Source organism: Zingiber officinale, chromosome 10B (assembly GCF_018446385.1).
Source record: "Zingiber officinale cultivar Zhangliang chromosome 10B, Zo_v1.1, whole genome shotgun sequence".
Lineage (NCBI taxonomy): Eukaryota > Viridiplantae > Streptophyta > Magnoliopsida > Zingiberales > Zingiberaceae > Zingiber > Zingiber officinale.
Genome location: NC_056005.1, coordinates 41,123,008 through 41,140,244, shown reverse-complemented (window position 1 = coordinate 41,140,244; position 17,237 = coordinate 41,123,008).

The window sequence follows — 17,237 nt, the reverse complement described above, 5'->3', positions numbered from 1 at the left end:
GGGCCGGCCCGCGGTGAGTTTTTGTTATTTTATCTTTGTTATTCTTGTTTTCCGCTGTGTTTGATTGTCCAGCCGTGTGGGCTGTATATTATCTGCGTGGTTGTGATATATATTTGTATATGTATTATCTGTGGTGTTGTATACCGGTTCTATTTGTCACTGCTACAGGGGAGGTGCTGTCCGATTTTCGTCGGACAACCTTACTCTCGGGGCGTGACAATGTATTGGTATCAGAGCCACGTTCCCACACCTAAGATGCCAGCGCAGGCCACTTCAGGGATACCACAGCCGAGCTCAGAGGTGGGTCGTGTTTATGCTGTTACACGGGAGGAGGCGCAGCGAGCTGAGGGATCGGTTTTCCGAGGTACTATTTCAGTTTATACATTTACGGCAGATTTATTGATAGATACTGGTAGTTCCCATTCATTCATATCTCGAGTATTTCTGGGTAAAATCGGGAGATTGCCTAGTCGTCGGACACACGGGCTGACAGTATCTCTACCATCTGGCGAGGTACTAAGTATTAGTCTGGAAGTCAAAGGATGTCCTTTAGACTTCAATGGTCAGACTATTATGGTGGATCTGCAGGTATTGGAGATGGTGGAATTTGACATTATTTTGGGCATGGATTGGCTGGCCATGAACCATGCCACAGTTGACTGCAGAGCAAGAGTAGTCACATTCCGACCTCCCGGTTTACCATCGTGGTCATTCATCGGAACCGGGGGTGATGGGATATCAGTCATATCGGCAATGCAAGCGAGAAGATTGCTGTCGCAGGGTTGTCAGGGATATTTGCTATCTATGGTTAAAGCTGATACAGATGCATTACCACGACTCTCGGACGTTCCTATTGTTCGAGAATTTTCAGATGTATTCCCTGACGAACTCCCCGGTTTGCCTCCTAAAAGGCAAGTCGAGTTTACAATTGAGTTGGTTCCGGGAACCGCTCCGGTATCCAAGACCCCTTATCGCATGGCACCAAAGGAGTTAGAGGAGCTGAAGGTTCAGTTACAGGAGCTGTTGGACAGAGGATTTATCCGTCCCAGTGTTTCTCCGTGGGGAGCACCAGTACTCTTCGTTAAGAAGAAAGACGGATCACTGAGACTATGTATTGATTACCGACAGTTGAATGCGGTCACTATCAAGAACAAATATCCACTGCCACGTATAGAAGATTTATTTGATCAGCTGAAGGATACCTGTGTATATTCAAAGATTGATTTGCGCTCAGGCTATCATCAGCTCAGGGTTGGAGATGCGGATATTCCGAAGACAGCATTTCGCACTCGTTATGGCAATTACGAGTTCTTGGTAATGCCATTTGGGCTTACCAATGCCCCAGCAGTGTTTATGGATCTGATGAACAGAGTATTCCTCGAGTATTTGGATCAGTTTGTTATTGTGTTTATCGACGATATTCTGATATATTCCCGATCTGAGGAGGAACACAGGCGACATCTTCGCATAGTTTTGGAGACGCTATGGCGAGAACACCTCTATGCGAAATTTAGTAAATGCGCCTTTTGGCTACCTTCGGTGGGTTTTCTTGGACATGTCGTTTCCAGCAGAGGTATATCAGTTGACCCACAGAAGATTGAGGCAATCACTAGCTGGGAGCAGCCGAAGACAGTACAGGAGATACGTAGCTTTTTGGGTCTAGCTGGCTATTATCGGAGATTTGTCGAGGGTTTTTCCAGCATAGCCTTGCCTTTGACACGACTGACCCGGAAGGGAGAGAAGTTTAGCTGGACAGAATCTTGTGAGCAGAGCTTCCAGGAGCTCAAACGGAGACTTGTTACTGCACCAGTGTTAGTACTTCCTTCTGGCGTGGATGGATTTGTACTTTTCACGGATGCATCATATCAGGGGCTGGGTGCCGTACTTATGCAGCGCGATCGTGTGGTGTCATATGCCTCACGTCAGCTGAAAGATCATGAGAGGAACTATCCAGTCCATGATTTGGAGTTGGCAGCTATCATCTTCGCGCTGAAGATTTGGCGACATCATTTATATGGGATCACCTTTGAGATTTATACTGATCATAAAAGTCTCAAATATTTGTTCACCCAGAAGGAACTGAATTTGTGACAGAGAAGATGGATGGAATTCTTGAAAGACTATGACTGCACAATTAACTATCACCCGGGGAAAGCCAACGTGGTGGCTGATGCTTTGAGCAGGAAATCCCGTGGAGTTTTGGCTTGTCACCGAGTGATGGTTACAGAGTTGATACAGAACTTCTCTGAGTTGGGGTTGATGGAGCAAGCACAGACAGAGCGAGGCTTGCTAGTCACCATGGTTGCTCAGTCACCTATAGTGGAGCGTATCAAAGAGGCTCAGGCTACAGATCAGCATCTGTAGTTTTTACGTAGCAGAGTTACCTCAGGACAGCAGACAGAGTTTGCTTGTGATGATAGTGGAATTCTGTATTTCCGCGGCAGATTATGTGTCCCTGAGTCACATCCTGTCCAGGAGGACTTACTACGGGAAGCACATCAATCTAGATTTGCGATTCATCCAGGAGGTACTCGCATGTACAGGGATCTGAAACGATCATACTGGTGGAATGGTATGAAGAAGGATATTGCGACATTCGTGGCATAGTGTTTAGTTTGTCAGCAGATTAAAGCAGAGCATCAGAGACCAGCTGGGTTACTGCAGAAGATAGAAATACCAGAATGGAAATGGGAGCATATCACGATGGCTTTGTGGTAGGACTACCCCGGACCCGGAAGGGTCATGATGCGATTTGGGTAATCGTTGATCGGTTAACCAAATCTGCACACTTCTTACCGATCCGTCGGACGGATTCGCTGGATCGATTGGAAGAGTTGTACTGCAGAGAGATCACCAGATTGCATGGTATACCTCTAAGTATTATATCAGATAGAGATCCACGATTTACCTCTCAATTTTGGCGGAGTCTCCAGCAGGCCATGGGTACGGAACTCCGTTTTAGTACTGCATTTCACCCTCAGACAGATGGTATCGGAGCGACCTTGCGACCGTGAGTGCACCTGTAGTAGGAGCACTCAGGGCACCACCTAGCGAGGGAGATTCTGGGATTTGTTTGTGGTGTGATTTGTGGTTACACAACGAGGACGTTGTGTCTTTAAGTGGGGGTGATTGTAATACCCCGGTTCTGAGATTCTGGTTAAGTATGACTTAAAAGGTTAGATGGTACTATCCATATCACCAAGGTGCACCTTCCTTTTCGGAAGCCCAAACTTAAGAACTCCAAAGTTAAGCGTGCTTGGCTTGGAGAAATCTAAGGATGGGTGACCTCCTGGGAAGTTTTCCAGGGTGCGTGCGAGTGAGGACAAAACACGCTGAAAGGACCTCCGGTGGTCTGTGGAGCTAGTCATCAAACCGATAGGTAATTTTGGTGTTGTTCCTGGTTCGGTCTGGGGGGGACCCGCCCGGGCCGGGGCGTTACATAGCCCAGTCCGTCTCAAGAGCACAGGGTACATTCCCAGGGAAGCCAGATTTAAATCCAGTGGAACATTGCAACCACATTGAGCTGAGGAGCGGATGTACTGTGGGAGATCCTCAAATCATTACTCAGAAAGAGCTTGACTCAGAGAAGGAGCCCTCTCTCCTAATGTCCAATCAGACTCAAAACAAGGATGGAGAAGAGGTTACTAAAAAGGTTGAAGAAACTCTTCAAGCTACCCCACAGAATTAGACGATCCTTTTTCCTCAGAAGCTTATAGCATCCCAGAAAGATGAAGAGTTCAACCAATTCCTAAAGAAGATCAAAGAAATCTGCATAGAAGTACCACTGATAGATGCGCTACACCAAATGTCGAAGTTCACAAAATTTTTAAAGGGAATTTTATCTAACAGAAGGTAGAAGGGCGACTTTGAGAATGTAGCATTAATAGAGAATTGCAATGCTCTCCTTATGGTGAAATCTCCACCAAAGCTTCAGGACCCAGGAAGCTTCTCCATACCATGCAAAATTAGTTCTGAACTCATACCGAGAGCTTTCTGCGACTTGGGGGCCAGCGTTAGCCTACTTTCGTACTCTTTATGTAAGAAGCTGGGCCTCCAGAACATAAAATTGACCACTATGGCACTGCAATTAGCTGACCATTCATGCAGATACCCAATGGGAATAGTGGAAGATGTGCCAATTGAAGTGGGTGGCTGTATAGTTCCCACATATTTCATTATCTTGGATATGGAGGAAGACCCTAAGATATCGATTATCCTTGGAAGACCATTCCTTTCCATAGCTGGAGCCATCATTGATGTAAAAAGCCATAGGTTATCCTTGGAGATCGGCAAAGAAAAGATCGAGTTTGATTTATCTGATTCCTCCATCTACAACCCCTCTTCTCAGGGAAATTCTTGCAAGATCAACATACACAAAGTCGAGGAGTGCAGTTTCCATGAGAGTTCCCCTCCAACAAGCAACAAGAAATACATTTGTCCTACACGAGTGAAACTGAAGGCGCTGGCTAGAGGATTAACCCTAGGAGGAGAGCCGTCCTTCCATGGGTTTAGTCGGCATTAACTGAAACGAGGTCGAGCTAAAGACCTAAAATAAGCACTTCTTGGGAGGCAACCCAAGGGGTTTTCTTTCATTTAGTTCATCATTCCTTTTTGTCGTTCTATTTCCCTAGTGGGTTTTAGTCTAGAATTTTATTTTGGGTATTTCATTTTTAGGTTGTGCATAGCCTCCATGAGCTGGCCATGAGCGTTTTCATGGGCATAGAGGAGATGGACGAGCCGAAATAACGAAGAGCGAATCGCTTTGAGCCTACAGGAGCTGGCTGTGTGACCTCACACGGCCGTGTGAAGCCAATGTGGAGACTAAAGCCACAGGTCGTACAACTCTGCACGACCGTGTGGCTTATGCAGAAAAGAAGGAGGCACGGTCGTGCAGCCTTGCCAAAGAGGAAGAAGATCCAGGCTGTGCCAACTGGCACGACCGTGCCACTTCGGCCGAGGGGAGAAGAAGGAGGTCATGCCAATCGACACGGTCGTGTAGCATCCCGTTTGACCCGGCCATGTCTATAAGACACGACCATGCCCCTGCCCATGTGCGCCGCCCACCCCTCCAAAAAAACCCTATTTCCATCTCCCTCTCTCCCAAAAGCTTTCTCCTCTCTACTACACTTCATCAAATCCTAATTTCCCACCTCTTGAGCTCACTTTTGCTTAGATCTACATCTAGATCTAAAACTTCCTCAAGTCACAAATCCCAAAAAGAGAGAAGAAACTCCCTTATTTTGTACACCCTTCTCCTCTCCCATCCTCAAGACCCATCTCCATAAGAAATTCCCCAAACCTTTGCACATCATGTCGCAGATCTTTAAGAGACTTCGTCGAGGAAGCGGTGGATCTAGCGGAGGAGATGCACCGAGAGGAGACAAGGGCAAGGGGAAGGCTTCATCATCGAAGGGCAAAGGAAAGTGGGTGGCACATGACGAAGGTAACGAAAACGAGTTCAATATTATTTTTAGAAATCATGAGCAAAAAGCTAGATATGATATTCTTGTCGCTAGAAAAATCTTATGCACTAAATATATGGATCCCACTACTATGGATGTGCTAGGAATTAGGGATGACGTAGATTGGATGATTAGTACCTCAAACTGGAACGATATAATATACACCCATGCATCGACTCACCCCCACCTAGTTCTTGAATTTTTGAGCTCGATAGATGTTAAATTTCCTTCTGAGGATGACTATGCAGGGTTCAGAACTTTTAGAATGATGAATAAAGAAGTTCAGTGGGCTTTTAGTGATTTTAATGATTGTTTTAGGTTACCTACTGGTGGTTCGCGTGGATTTGATGGTGGTATTAAGTGGAACGAATTTTAGATGTCAATTACTGGATCACAAGACCCTTATGAACCATCTAGAGCCAAAACATCCCGGATGCAAAACCTGACCTTTAAATACCTTCACAGAGTGATGAGTAAAACGATCTTTGGTCGAGGAGAGAGTGATGGGGTGGTTAGAAAGATAGAACTGTATTCTCTTTGGGCGATGTTAAATAAAGTTGATTTTGATTCAGGGTTTCATTTCTTGCAAACTTTGTGGAAGGCAGCTAAGACATCTTAGGGGATGATAGTGTTTGGAAGATTAATCACCCAAGTAGCGTTCAATCTGGGTTATGCACTTGATGGATTAGAGGTGATTCATGGTAATGACAAGATCGACATCGATTCTTGTCTTGCTATGAAGATGATTTGTCGGGATGAGAATGAGTTTGCTTTCCTTAGATCCAATGGTTTTCCATTACCCCTTCCTTGCCCCGAGCGCACTTCAGTTCGCGACCCCGCGAATTGGGTGATTACTGATTTACACCCTGAGACTGTACCTTCCATTGTAGAAGAACCCAAGAACCACCAAGAGCCTTCGTCATCAGGATTCTCGCAGCCTTCCGGACATCCGGAACCTTCTAGGCACTCTTTCTCCTATAGCACGAGATCCTCTAGATTTGATTTTTCTGACTTCCACACCTCCTTAGAATCCCTTCACGAGAAGCACAATGCCCAACAACAATTGTTGGAGGGCCGCTTCAAGCTTTCTGACGACCAGTTTAAGGAGGTACGAGACCATTTTCAGTTCACTAGGGACTTCCATAGTCAGGTGACAGGGTTCGTCCTAGATAATGAAGTTGACCAGGAAAGAATGAGAAATTTTATGGATGATATGGATATCACTAGACAACAAGTAGATGCCTTGTATCAATATCATCAACACATTGGTCATCTTCCTGGTATGCCTAGATTTTCCCCTGGCTCACATCGAGGACCTCCTTATCCCCCACCCCCGCCACTATATTGATTTCATCGGGTCGATGAAAAGTCTAAGTTTGGGGGGGGGGGGGTGTTGTTGCACAATCTGAGTCGAGTCGAGTCTTTCTTTTGCTTTTGTATATTTTACCTGCTTTTGCATATTTTATTTTCTTTGTGTTATTTAGTCTTGTTTTATTTATTCGCATTTTATTTGTTTCTGCTTGCACCTCATTTGAATTTTCTTTTCCTATCTTTTTCTGCTACTTGTCCGATAACAAAATAACTATCACCTTTTTCTGCTATTTGTCCGATAGCAAAATAGCTAGCATTTTCTTAGTTCATGAGTTTCCAGATGGTGTTAGTATGTTTGGTGTATCATCTTTCTCTATCTTTAGTAGCATGAAATAAGTTAAGTATTGTACGGAGTTGGGTATAAGTTTTGGCCTAACCTTATGGACCTTATTTTCACTACATTTAAGTACTTAAGCTTGCATGGTAGATATACTCTTGAAATAGTTATGATTCATCCAAATTGTTTAGTACTTTTGTTCCCATGGTGATTCCTTATTTACATTTTGGTTACTAGATAACCTCGGATCATGGAAGCTCATTTGGAAAAATCTAAATCCCAACATATGCATCGCATGTGTAATAAGTGTTACACCTCTATAGCACCCCAAAAAAAATGAAAAGAAAAAAAAAATGAAAAAAGGGATAAAAACAGTTGTCGTGAGTGGAAACTAACAATTCACCCCTTTGAGACCGAGTTAGGTTACGTTACTAGGGAAATGAATGTTATGTTTCTCTTGATTCTGAGAAGTACCCTTTGAGACCTTGTGTAATTTAAGGAAAACAAATCAAGTGTGTGGCAGGTAAGTGCCTATCACTGGGAACATTAGGAACTCAATTGTATGACGACTTAACTAAGACAAAGAATTGAAACTTGAAGAGTTTGAGCTACTTACTGCACCGAGCACAAAGGACTTATGTTTAGACCATACTTAGGTTACTCCACAACCATGCTTATCAATGAAACTAGTTGATAGAGTTAGGCGAATGTACTATGGATTATGAAACACTGTAGGAACTCAGGAACATAGTTTGTAGCATTTTGCTTGAGGACAAGCAAAGGATTAAGTCTAGGGGTGTGATGTGCACAAATATTATGATCATTTATGCATGTTTTAGCGCACATTCATGTACTTTATGCATATATATTCATTGCATGATTGCCTCTTTCATCTTGTATTCATTATATATACTCTTTTGTTCGGATATCTACTCTTTGTGTAGTTTTGTGTTGATAGGGACAACTTTCGGAGCAAAAACAGTGATTATCAACGGGCCGGAACAAGCCGAAGAACACAGTCGTGCACCCTTGCACGATCATGTGACCAGACAGAAAGAGAGCAGTGCACGGCCATGCAATCCTTGCATGGCCGTCTGGCCAAGACAGAGGCGGATCAGCACACGGCTGTACATCCTTGCACGACCATGCCACCCCATGCTGTGACCAAGAAGTACACGGTCGTGCATTCTTGCATGGTCGTGCCCTAGAGACCGAGGCCAGACACCACACGGTCGTACTAATTGGCACGACCATGCAGTGCCACTAGAGAAGAGAATGAATACGGTCGTGCCATCTTTGCGCGGTCGTGTCGCTACAGCTGAACCCTAGTCTATGTAAGGGTTTTAACCCTTTTTCTCGAGGGGGAAACGAGCCGTCAGTTGGAGAAACATCTTGAAGTCGTCTGACGCCGTCTTGGACCTCCGTCCAGCGATCTTCCACCACCACATCGACTCCAGAAGCAGAGAATTGGATTCGAAGGCCACTAGTCGTCATTTGGATAAGCATATTCTTTCTTTCTTTCTCCGTGTCTGAAGATTGTTTGTTTATCTACATTATGTCTTTGGTTATTTCTTTGATACTCATGGAGTAGATCCCTTGTTCTAGGATTAGGGAGTAGTTGTGGTTCGGTTTGATGTAAAACTCGTATTATGCTTATACTTGTTGGATGATCTTTCATGCTTTGTCTCAATTGCATGTTGCTTGATTGTGTAGAACTTGTTAACCTCGTAGAGGGATTATCCCTAGATCGTACACCCGATGGGCCCTAGTAACAGGGGTAACCCATTCATGGACATCTAAGATACTTCCTTGAAAGGAGAGGCAAATTCTCCTCAAGGAAGCGAGAGACCAAACTTAGCTCTTAACCACTATTCTTAACTTACCAATTAAAGTTGTGTCCTCAAGATTTGCCGAGGTGCCCTAGTAACAGGAGTAAACCGTAACAGGACTTCTTAAGGTCCTTCTTTATTCTGGTACTTAAGAATAGCCGCTTTAGCTTCCGGCAATTGCATGTTAAAGGACAGCGAGTGTAGGATAAAACGTGACACCTCAACACCACCACAATGAAACCGACCTCTTAGAATCCCTCATAACCAAGTGAACACTTCGACTCACTAGCTCTCGATTCTTCTTCCCGACCTTTCTTCCTTAGATTATTCACAACCATTGGTAGTCTAGCTAATCCTTAGTGAACAATTGCTAGTGCTTATAACCAGTCCCTGTGGGATCGATATATTTATTACTGACGACGAATCCATGCACTTGCGGTTCGTAATTGCTGCCTCCAACCTCCCCAACAATGAACTCCTTCAACTACGGGATAGGGTGAAGTCACAAGCTAAGTTTACTGCTAATTTAGAAAAGACTCTACAGGACACTTGCCTGATGCTACAATCTCAAGAGGAGGAAAAAAGAAACTTAGTGTTATAGCTGGAGGGGCTTAATTCTATACTTAGCGTTGAAAGAGATTTAAAAGATAAAGCCCTCTCGGATGTCAGTCACAAAACCAATCTGTTGAACCAGTTACGACAATCACATGGTTCAGGATCTTCTGAGTTAGCCCTAGAATTGGCTTCCAAAGACTTTTCCTTGTTCCAACAACAGGAAAAATTATGATCCCAAGATTTGCAAATAAGCATGCTTCTCCAAGAATTAGCGGAGGTCAAGGCAAAGAAAACTACCTTACAAGGGGAGAAAAATAGCTTACAATCTGAATTTCAAGCATAGAAAGCAAGCGAGGAAGAGCGCTAACAAAGAAGGCACAAAGCCTATTTAAATTCTCCTGAATTTAGTGAAGAGTATGCTAGACAGATTGTAGGAACTCTTACTTACTCAGTTGAAGGAGTAATCCAACAATTGAAAGAGGGAGGTTGTTTATCTGAAGTCCCTCCTCCCTTGTTTATAGATCATCGGCAACTTAATCAAGAACTCCCAAAAGACCTTTAGAAAGAATTTGAGTAGACTTAAAATTTTGTATTTGCATTTTATCGTAATTTTATAACTGATGTATACCATTTGTTATTTAATAATAGTTCATACTTACCTGCTCTTCCTTGTGTGATTTCCTTTTCTTCAGAACCACCCAAGCATTTGTATGAACGAGCTTGTTCAATATGTTTACCATATGTAGAGAAATCCCATGGAAAAATTATAGTCAAAGGAAGTAGATCCCCTAGTTATCCTCTGAGTGATATGATGAATGAACTTCTTTTCTGATGTTGTCTAGGTTCGTAGGATAAATTAAATGTCTTGCCCATATATGAAGCATTTTTGACTTGTCTAATGGACTAGTCGGATTTATATATCCGGGTGAGATTAATTATCTGCTATATATGTGCCCCTTTGGGCTTTCTTGACTGCATAGAAGACCGGTCAGGTTTGTTCGCCCGAGTGAAATTGAATATATGTTATATAAATATTCCTTCGAACTTTCCCGACTTCATAGAAGATCGGTCGGGGTTGTTTGCCCAAAATTGAATATATGTTATATAAATATTCCTTCGGACTTTCCCGACTGTATAGAAGACCGGTCGGGTTTGTTCGGCCAAAATTGAATATATGTTATATAAATATTCCTTCGGACTTTCCCGACTACATAGAGGATCGGTCGGGTTTATTCGCCCGAGCAAAATTGAATATATGATATATAAATATTCCTTTGGGCTTTCCTGACTGCAGAGACAATCGGTCAGGTTTGCACGCCCGAGCGAGATTAAATATCCATAAGTACTGTTAATGTTCAAACTCATGGTTGATCTTAAAGAAGGTGTTTAAAATCTCCGGTTCCCCTTAAGGAAGCTAGGCCGGTCATTCCTTAAGGTCCCTGATCGACTGTTATTGAGGTTTAAAGTCTTCGGTTCCCCCTAAGGAAGCCAGGCCGATCACTCCTTAGGATCCTCGATCGACTGGGTGAAGTTTTAAAGTCTCATGTTCCCCCTAAGGAAGCCAGGCCAGTGACTCCTTAGGATCCCCGATCGACTAGATGGAGGTTTAAAATCTCCGGTTCCTATAAGGAAGCCAGGTCGGTCACGCCTTAAGGTCCCCGATCGACTGTTATAGAGGTTTAAAGTCTCCGATTCCCCCTAAGGAAGCCAGGCCGATCACTCCTTAGGGTCACTCCTAAGGAAGCCAGGCCGGTCGTGCCTTTTCCCTTTGAAGGCGCCTCCAAGCTGCTCCAAGGCGCCTCCAACGCCTGGTCCAAGGCGCCTCCTGCGACGTCCGAGGCGCCTCCAAGTCTTCTACGTAGACTTCTGCTGGCTCGCACCAGAGGCGCCTCCAAGCCCCATGGAGGGGCCTCGGACACTGTTCATCCGAGGCCAAAGTTGCTTCATTGTTACTGCAAAATGTGTTAGTCCCAAATGTTGGGACTTTCGGGCCGTAAAAATCGCTTTTTGCTTTGCGGAAACCCCGAAGTCTTGCCACAGATCCGTACGAAGATATATAAAAATTATCATGTACATGTTTCCTAATCCTAGATCTACTCTAGATCTACAAGAAAGGGGTTTATACCTTTGAAGCGAAGCCCTTCGCAAATCCCGCTCATCCAAGGTCCGTCGAATCTCAAGTGCGTTCAAGTGTGCACACCTCTAGAAGTATCCACATGAAAAAGAGATGGAGAAGAAATCTTAGAGTGTGCTAGCACCCCAAGGACTCTCGACAATGGAGGAAGAGAGGGAGAGAAGAAGAGAGGAGGAAGAAGATGATGCCTTGAATGAAAAATCAATTCATTCGATCACTAAAAGTGGTCGGCCACTTCAATGAGGTTTGTAACCTCCATGGAATCTCAAGATTCAAGACTCTTGGTTTCCCTCATGAGGTGGCATACCATGAAGTTGCCTTGATGATGTTGCACATCATCATTGGCCGACCCTATGCCAAGTCACAATGACATGACATTAGGTCATGTCAAGGTCAAGTCAAACTTGACTCTTCATCTTCCCTCTCAAGTCAAGTCAAACTTGACTTAAATTCTCCCATGGTTGATCAAATCTAACCATTGATTCAAGCCAATTTGATTTAATGAATCTCTATTCATTAAACTAAATTGATTTAATGAGTCATAATCTAAATTAGACTCATTGGACACATGAATCAAATTGAGTCCAACTCAATTAGTTTTACTTGAATTACTCTTAATCCAGTTTGGTTCATCACATGAATCTAATTCTCTTGGTTCATCATATGAACCTATTCTCCATCTAATTGCCCTTTGTGTGTGACCCTATAGGTTCTTGTAAAGTTGGCAATGCTCCTAAACCCATTTAGAAGCATAAGTAATGAGCGGTATCTAGCAACACATCATTACTACCCAAGTTACAAGAATGTTGAGATCCAACATCACCTTGTGACTACTAATTGTGACCCTTCACAATATATGATAATGTCCTTCTATCCTTGACATCTAGATTGATCAAATGAGGCATAGACCGTGTCATCCTCTAATCAATCTATATCTTGAACTCCAAGTAGAGTCACTCTAATCAAATGAGCTCAATACCTCATATTGACTCATTTGGGCATGGTCATGCACTTAGTGGTCTCACTCTACCAAGAATCATGATGTCGCTCCCGTCATATAGGAGGGATAGATCCCATCTACATCATTCACATCCCTCCCCATAATTTGTTACATACCCAGTAATCGCCTTTATAGTCTACCCCATTACGGGGACATTTGACGAAGCCAAAATATGTAACTCCTTATGTAGGGAACCATGGTGACTCCAGGTCCAAGGACTGATAGTTATACTAATAGTCACATGAGAAAGTATATGACACTCATATAATGATCCATGATACTTTCTGATGGCGGGTTATTCAGTATATATTCTCCAATGCATACCCATGTGTCAACTTGATATCTCCATATCCATGACTTGTGAGATCAAGTCATCGAGTTGACCTACATGCTAGTCTCATCTCATTAACATTGTCCCTGAATGTTAATACTTGACTAGGAATGATTAAGAGTAGTGTTATCTATATCATCTCACAATCGATTCAACCAATCGATTGATATAGATAAGAACCTTCTACTCAAGGACGCTATTATACTTAGTTATTTGACACCAATATAAGTAAGTATAATAACCATAAATAAATTCCTTTATAAACATATAGGAATATGATACAGCAAGTCTATACAACAATCATCACATGATTGACTTTAGGGCTCTAACTAACTGTAACGCTCCGCCCCTTCCTTCTTAAGCTGACGGGGGTTACTTATCTTTTCTTCTTAAACATCGGAAGTCTTATCTATAGCATATATATTTTTTTCTTTAAACCTTTCTTTTATTATTTTTTTTAAAACACATCATCATCAACTACCTATCATAAGAGTCACATAACATGCTTAACATAAACTTAGACCATGATACTAAAGAGCATGATGAAGTGTCATAGAGTTATAAAGGAAACAACATGAACATAATTCTTATTGATTAAAAGCAGGTTTTCCTCTTTAGCCAAGTCACTACTACACACGTCCTTCTTGCCCCCTCCTGCTGCTCCCTTAGTACATCCATTCTTTGCCCTTATCTGTGGTACAAGGAAAGTAAGCTGTGAGCACTCAAGGCTCAGTAAGATCCTTTCCTACTCACAAAAACCGTATAGCATAAATAAAACTTCAATGTATAAAGCGTAAAGACAACTCATCATATCATGTATAGAAGCATCATATCATAACATAATCATATGGTATCATGGCATATCCTCATAAAGTCATAAAGTGCATTCTAGCATAACATGATCATGATCATAACCTATCAAAACATAATCATAAGGTTCATCCTAACATAACATAACATAATCATAGGCATCATGGTATATCGTAACATAATCATAATGTGTTATGCAAGATGGCTTTCAAAAACATGATTCATGCAATAGTATATGCAACATGTCCTTTGAAAACTTATTTCATACATACTTAAACATAATCATAACATGGTTAGGGCCCCGGCTTGTACCACATACATAAATGCCGCGTCCTATGTAGGTCCAAGGTAGCAAGTCTTGCACCCTACAAGGCATACATACTAGGCCCGTTTCTTAGTCCATCAACCTAGGGGCACTTAGGAGCCCATCCCTAACGAGGCCCGTTTCTTAGTCCATCGACCCCGGGGCGCTTATGGAGCCCACCCTTGGTACAAGCCATATAAAGTAAAGTAGCATGTCATACATATCATGGTTCTTATCATTTCTTGCACATCGTATTTCTTATCATATCATAACATATAGAATTTTGGGCACACAGCTCATCATAATGGTATGTAAAATTTGGGCACACAGCACATCATAAATACATGCATAGTGTGGGCACACAGCTCATCATAAATAGCATGTAAACTTGGGCACACAGCTCATCACATATATCATGTATAAATTGGGCACACAACTCATTATAATATAACACACAGCATAGCATAAGAGTTTCCATCATGTATAGATCATAAGTGTGCATAATTAAACATAGAAGCATATCAATCTCATAAACATGGCATATAAGGTACATGGGAAACATAATTAGATTTCAAACCCTAATGTCTTATAGTGGCCGAAACCTATAAATTAGGTTTTAGGTAAAAACTCCCTACCCACATGTGAACCCTAAACAAGTATTACTCCATTCACCATAAGAAAACATCATGAGCATGTTTAGGTAGAGTTCTAGGTCTCTTAAGCTTACAACTTATCATGACCGAATCTTATCAAGCATACATTGGGTTAAAAATTATCCTTCAAGCTTGTGAACCCTAAACAACTTCCATAGCAAACATTTCAAGGAAATAACATGAGCATAGTTGAGTTAGGTTCTAAGTTTCCTAGGCCCTTAAGCAGGATATGGCCGAAACTTGTAGGACTTAAAGCTAGGGTTCAAGTGTCCTAAAAGCATGAGAACCTTAAACAACTTTCGTAGCAAATAATTCAAGGAATAACATGAGCATAGTTGAGTTAGGTTCTAAGTTTCCTAGGCCCTTAAACATGATGTGGCCGAAACTTGTAGGACTTAAAACTAGGGTTCAAATGTCTTAAAAGCATGAGAACCTTAAACAACTTTCATAGCAAATAATTCAAGGAATAACATAAGCATAGTTGAGTTAGGTTCTAAGTTTCCTAGGCCGTTAAACATGATGTGGCCGAAACTTGTAGGACTTAAAACTAGGGTTCAAGTGTCCTAAAAGCATGAGAACCTTAAACAACTTTCATAGCAAATAATTCAAGGAATAACATGAGCATAGTTGAGTTAGGTTCTAAGTTTCCTAGGCCCTAAATCATGATGTGGCTGAAACTTGTAGGACTTAAAACTAGGGTTCAAGTGTCCTAAAAGCATGAGAACCTTAAACAACTTTCATAGCAAATAATTCAAGGAATAACATGAGCATAGTTGAGTTAGGTTCTAAGTTTCCTAGGCCCTAAATCATGATGTGGCCGAAACTTGTAGGACTTAAAACTAGGTTTCAAGTGTCCTAAAAGCATGAGAACCTTAAACAACTTTCATAGCAAATAATTCAAGGAATAACATGAGCATAGTTGAGTTAGTTTCTAAGTTTCCTAGGCCCAAATCATGATGTGGCCGAAATTTGTAGGACTTATAACTAGGGTTCAAGTTTCCTAAAAGCATGAGAACCTTAAACAACTTTCATAGCAAATAATTCAAGGAATAACATGAGCATAGTTGAGTTAGGTTCTAAGTTTCCTAGGCCCTAAATCATGATATGGCCGAAACTTATCAAGCATATAACCAAATTTCCATGCAACAAATAAACCTAACAAAACATTAAGTTAGTTTCATATCATTTCATCAAGAAGGGCATGAGTATCTTAGACTTGTTTTAAAATCTCCTAGGGTTTCAAATCTAAACATGGCCGAACCTTCATAGACATGAAATAGAGTTCAACTTAACATACAATCATGGGCATATCATATCATAATAGCTTCATATCTTATCTTAGGGAAAACATGGCATGCTTAGTTTTAAGTTAAAGCTCTCCTAGGCCCTTAGTTCTATCATGGCTGAATGTTCATGAGCTTGAGATGAAGTTCCAATCCACATAGCAAGTAGGAGAAAATGTTAACAATACCATTATCATAGGGCATCTATCATAAGAACAAAGGAGCATGTTTTAGTTTAAGGCTTAAGCTTACCTAATTCTTTTGTTCATGCTTGGCCGAAAGTCTAGGATCATGAATCTAAGTTCTAACTAAACATTCTAGCATAGAAACATAAAATAAATCCCTACCATAAAATACATGTCACAAGAAACATATCAAGCATGTCGAAATTTAGATCTTTACATACCCTAGGTCCTTCCTTTGGTCTTATCTTGGCCGAAATTCTTCATGAGGTTTGCTTAGATTTTTATGTAACCGAATCTTCATAGAACACACAAAAACTATTGTACCACAGGTGAGGGAAACTTACTTCCTTTTGCTTGTGGTTTTCCTTAGAGAGAAAAGTGTTCTAGGTGCCAAGGAAGGAGGAAACTTCTTCTTCTTGTACCTCCTTTTGTTTCCTTTGCTTGGAAGGGCTAGAACTTGAAGGTTTCTTCTCGGAAATTAGCTTCCTTGGAGAAGAACTTAACTTAGCTATTGGAATGAGGAGAGGGAAGGGTTTCTTGGTTCGGTGAAGAGTGAAGAAGGGAGAAGGAGGAAGAAGAAAAAGAATTTAATCCCTTGTTTTTCTTCTCTAAACCTATTTATCCCTTTTCCAAATGAAACATGTCTTCATTCATTCCCTCAACTCCTCTTTTCCCCCACTCCTTTAATTCCCATGAAAATAGAGAGAGGGAGGGAAGTAGACAATTCTCCTTTTGCTTGCACCTTTTCTTAACCAAGAGGGAAAAGAAGGTAAGCAACTTGGTTTTCCCTTGCTCTCTTTTTTTCTTTTAGTTTTATTTTCTCCTTTAATTAAATTTTTCATTCCTTTCTATCCAAATATTTCTCCTTATCCTAGTGGTTGTCATTCATCAATTTATCTCCATCATTTGTGGGAGATTCAAGGTTCAATCCTTGACCTCACCTCTTCTTATTCTATATTTTTGTTTTTATTTTTTCCTTTTTCTCTTATTCTTTTCATTTCTATGCTCTAAGGAAAAATAATATTTATATACATATCCTATAA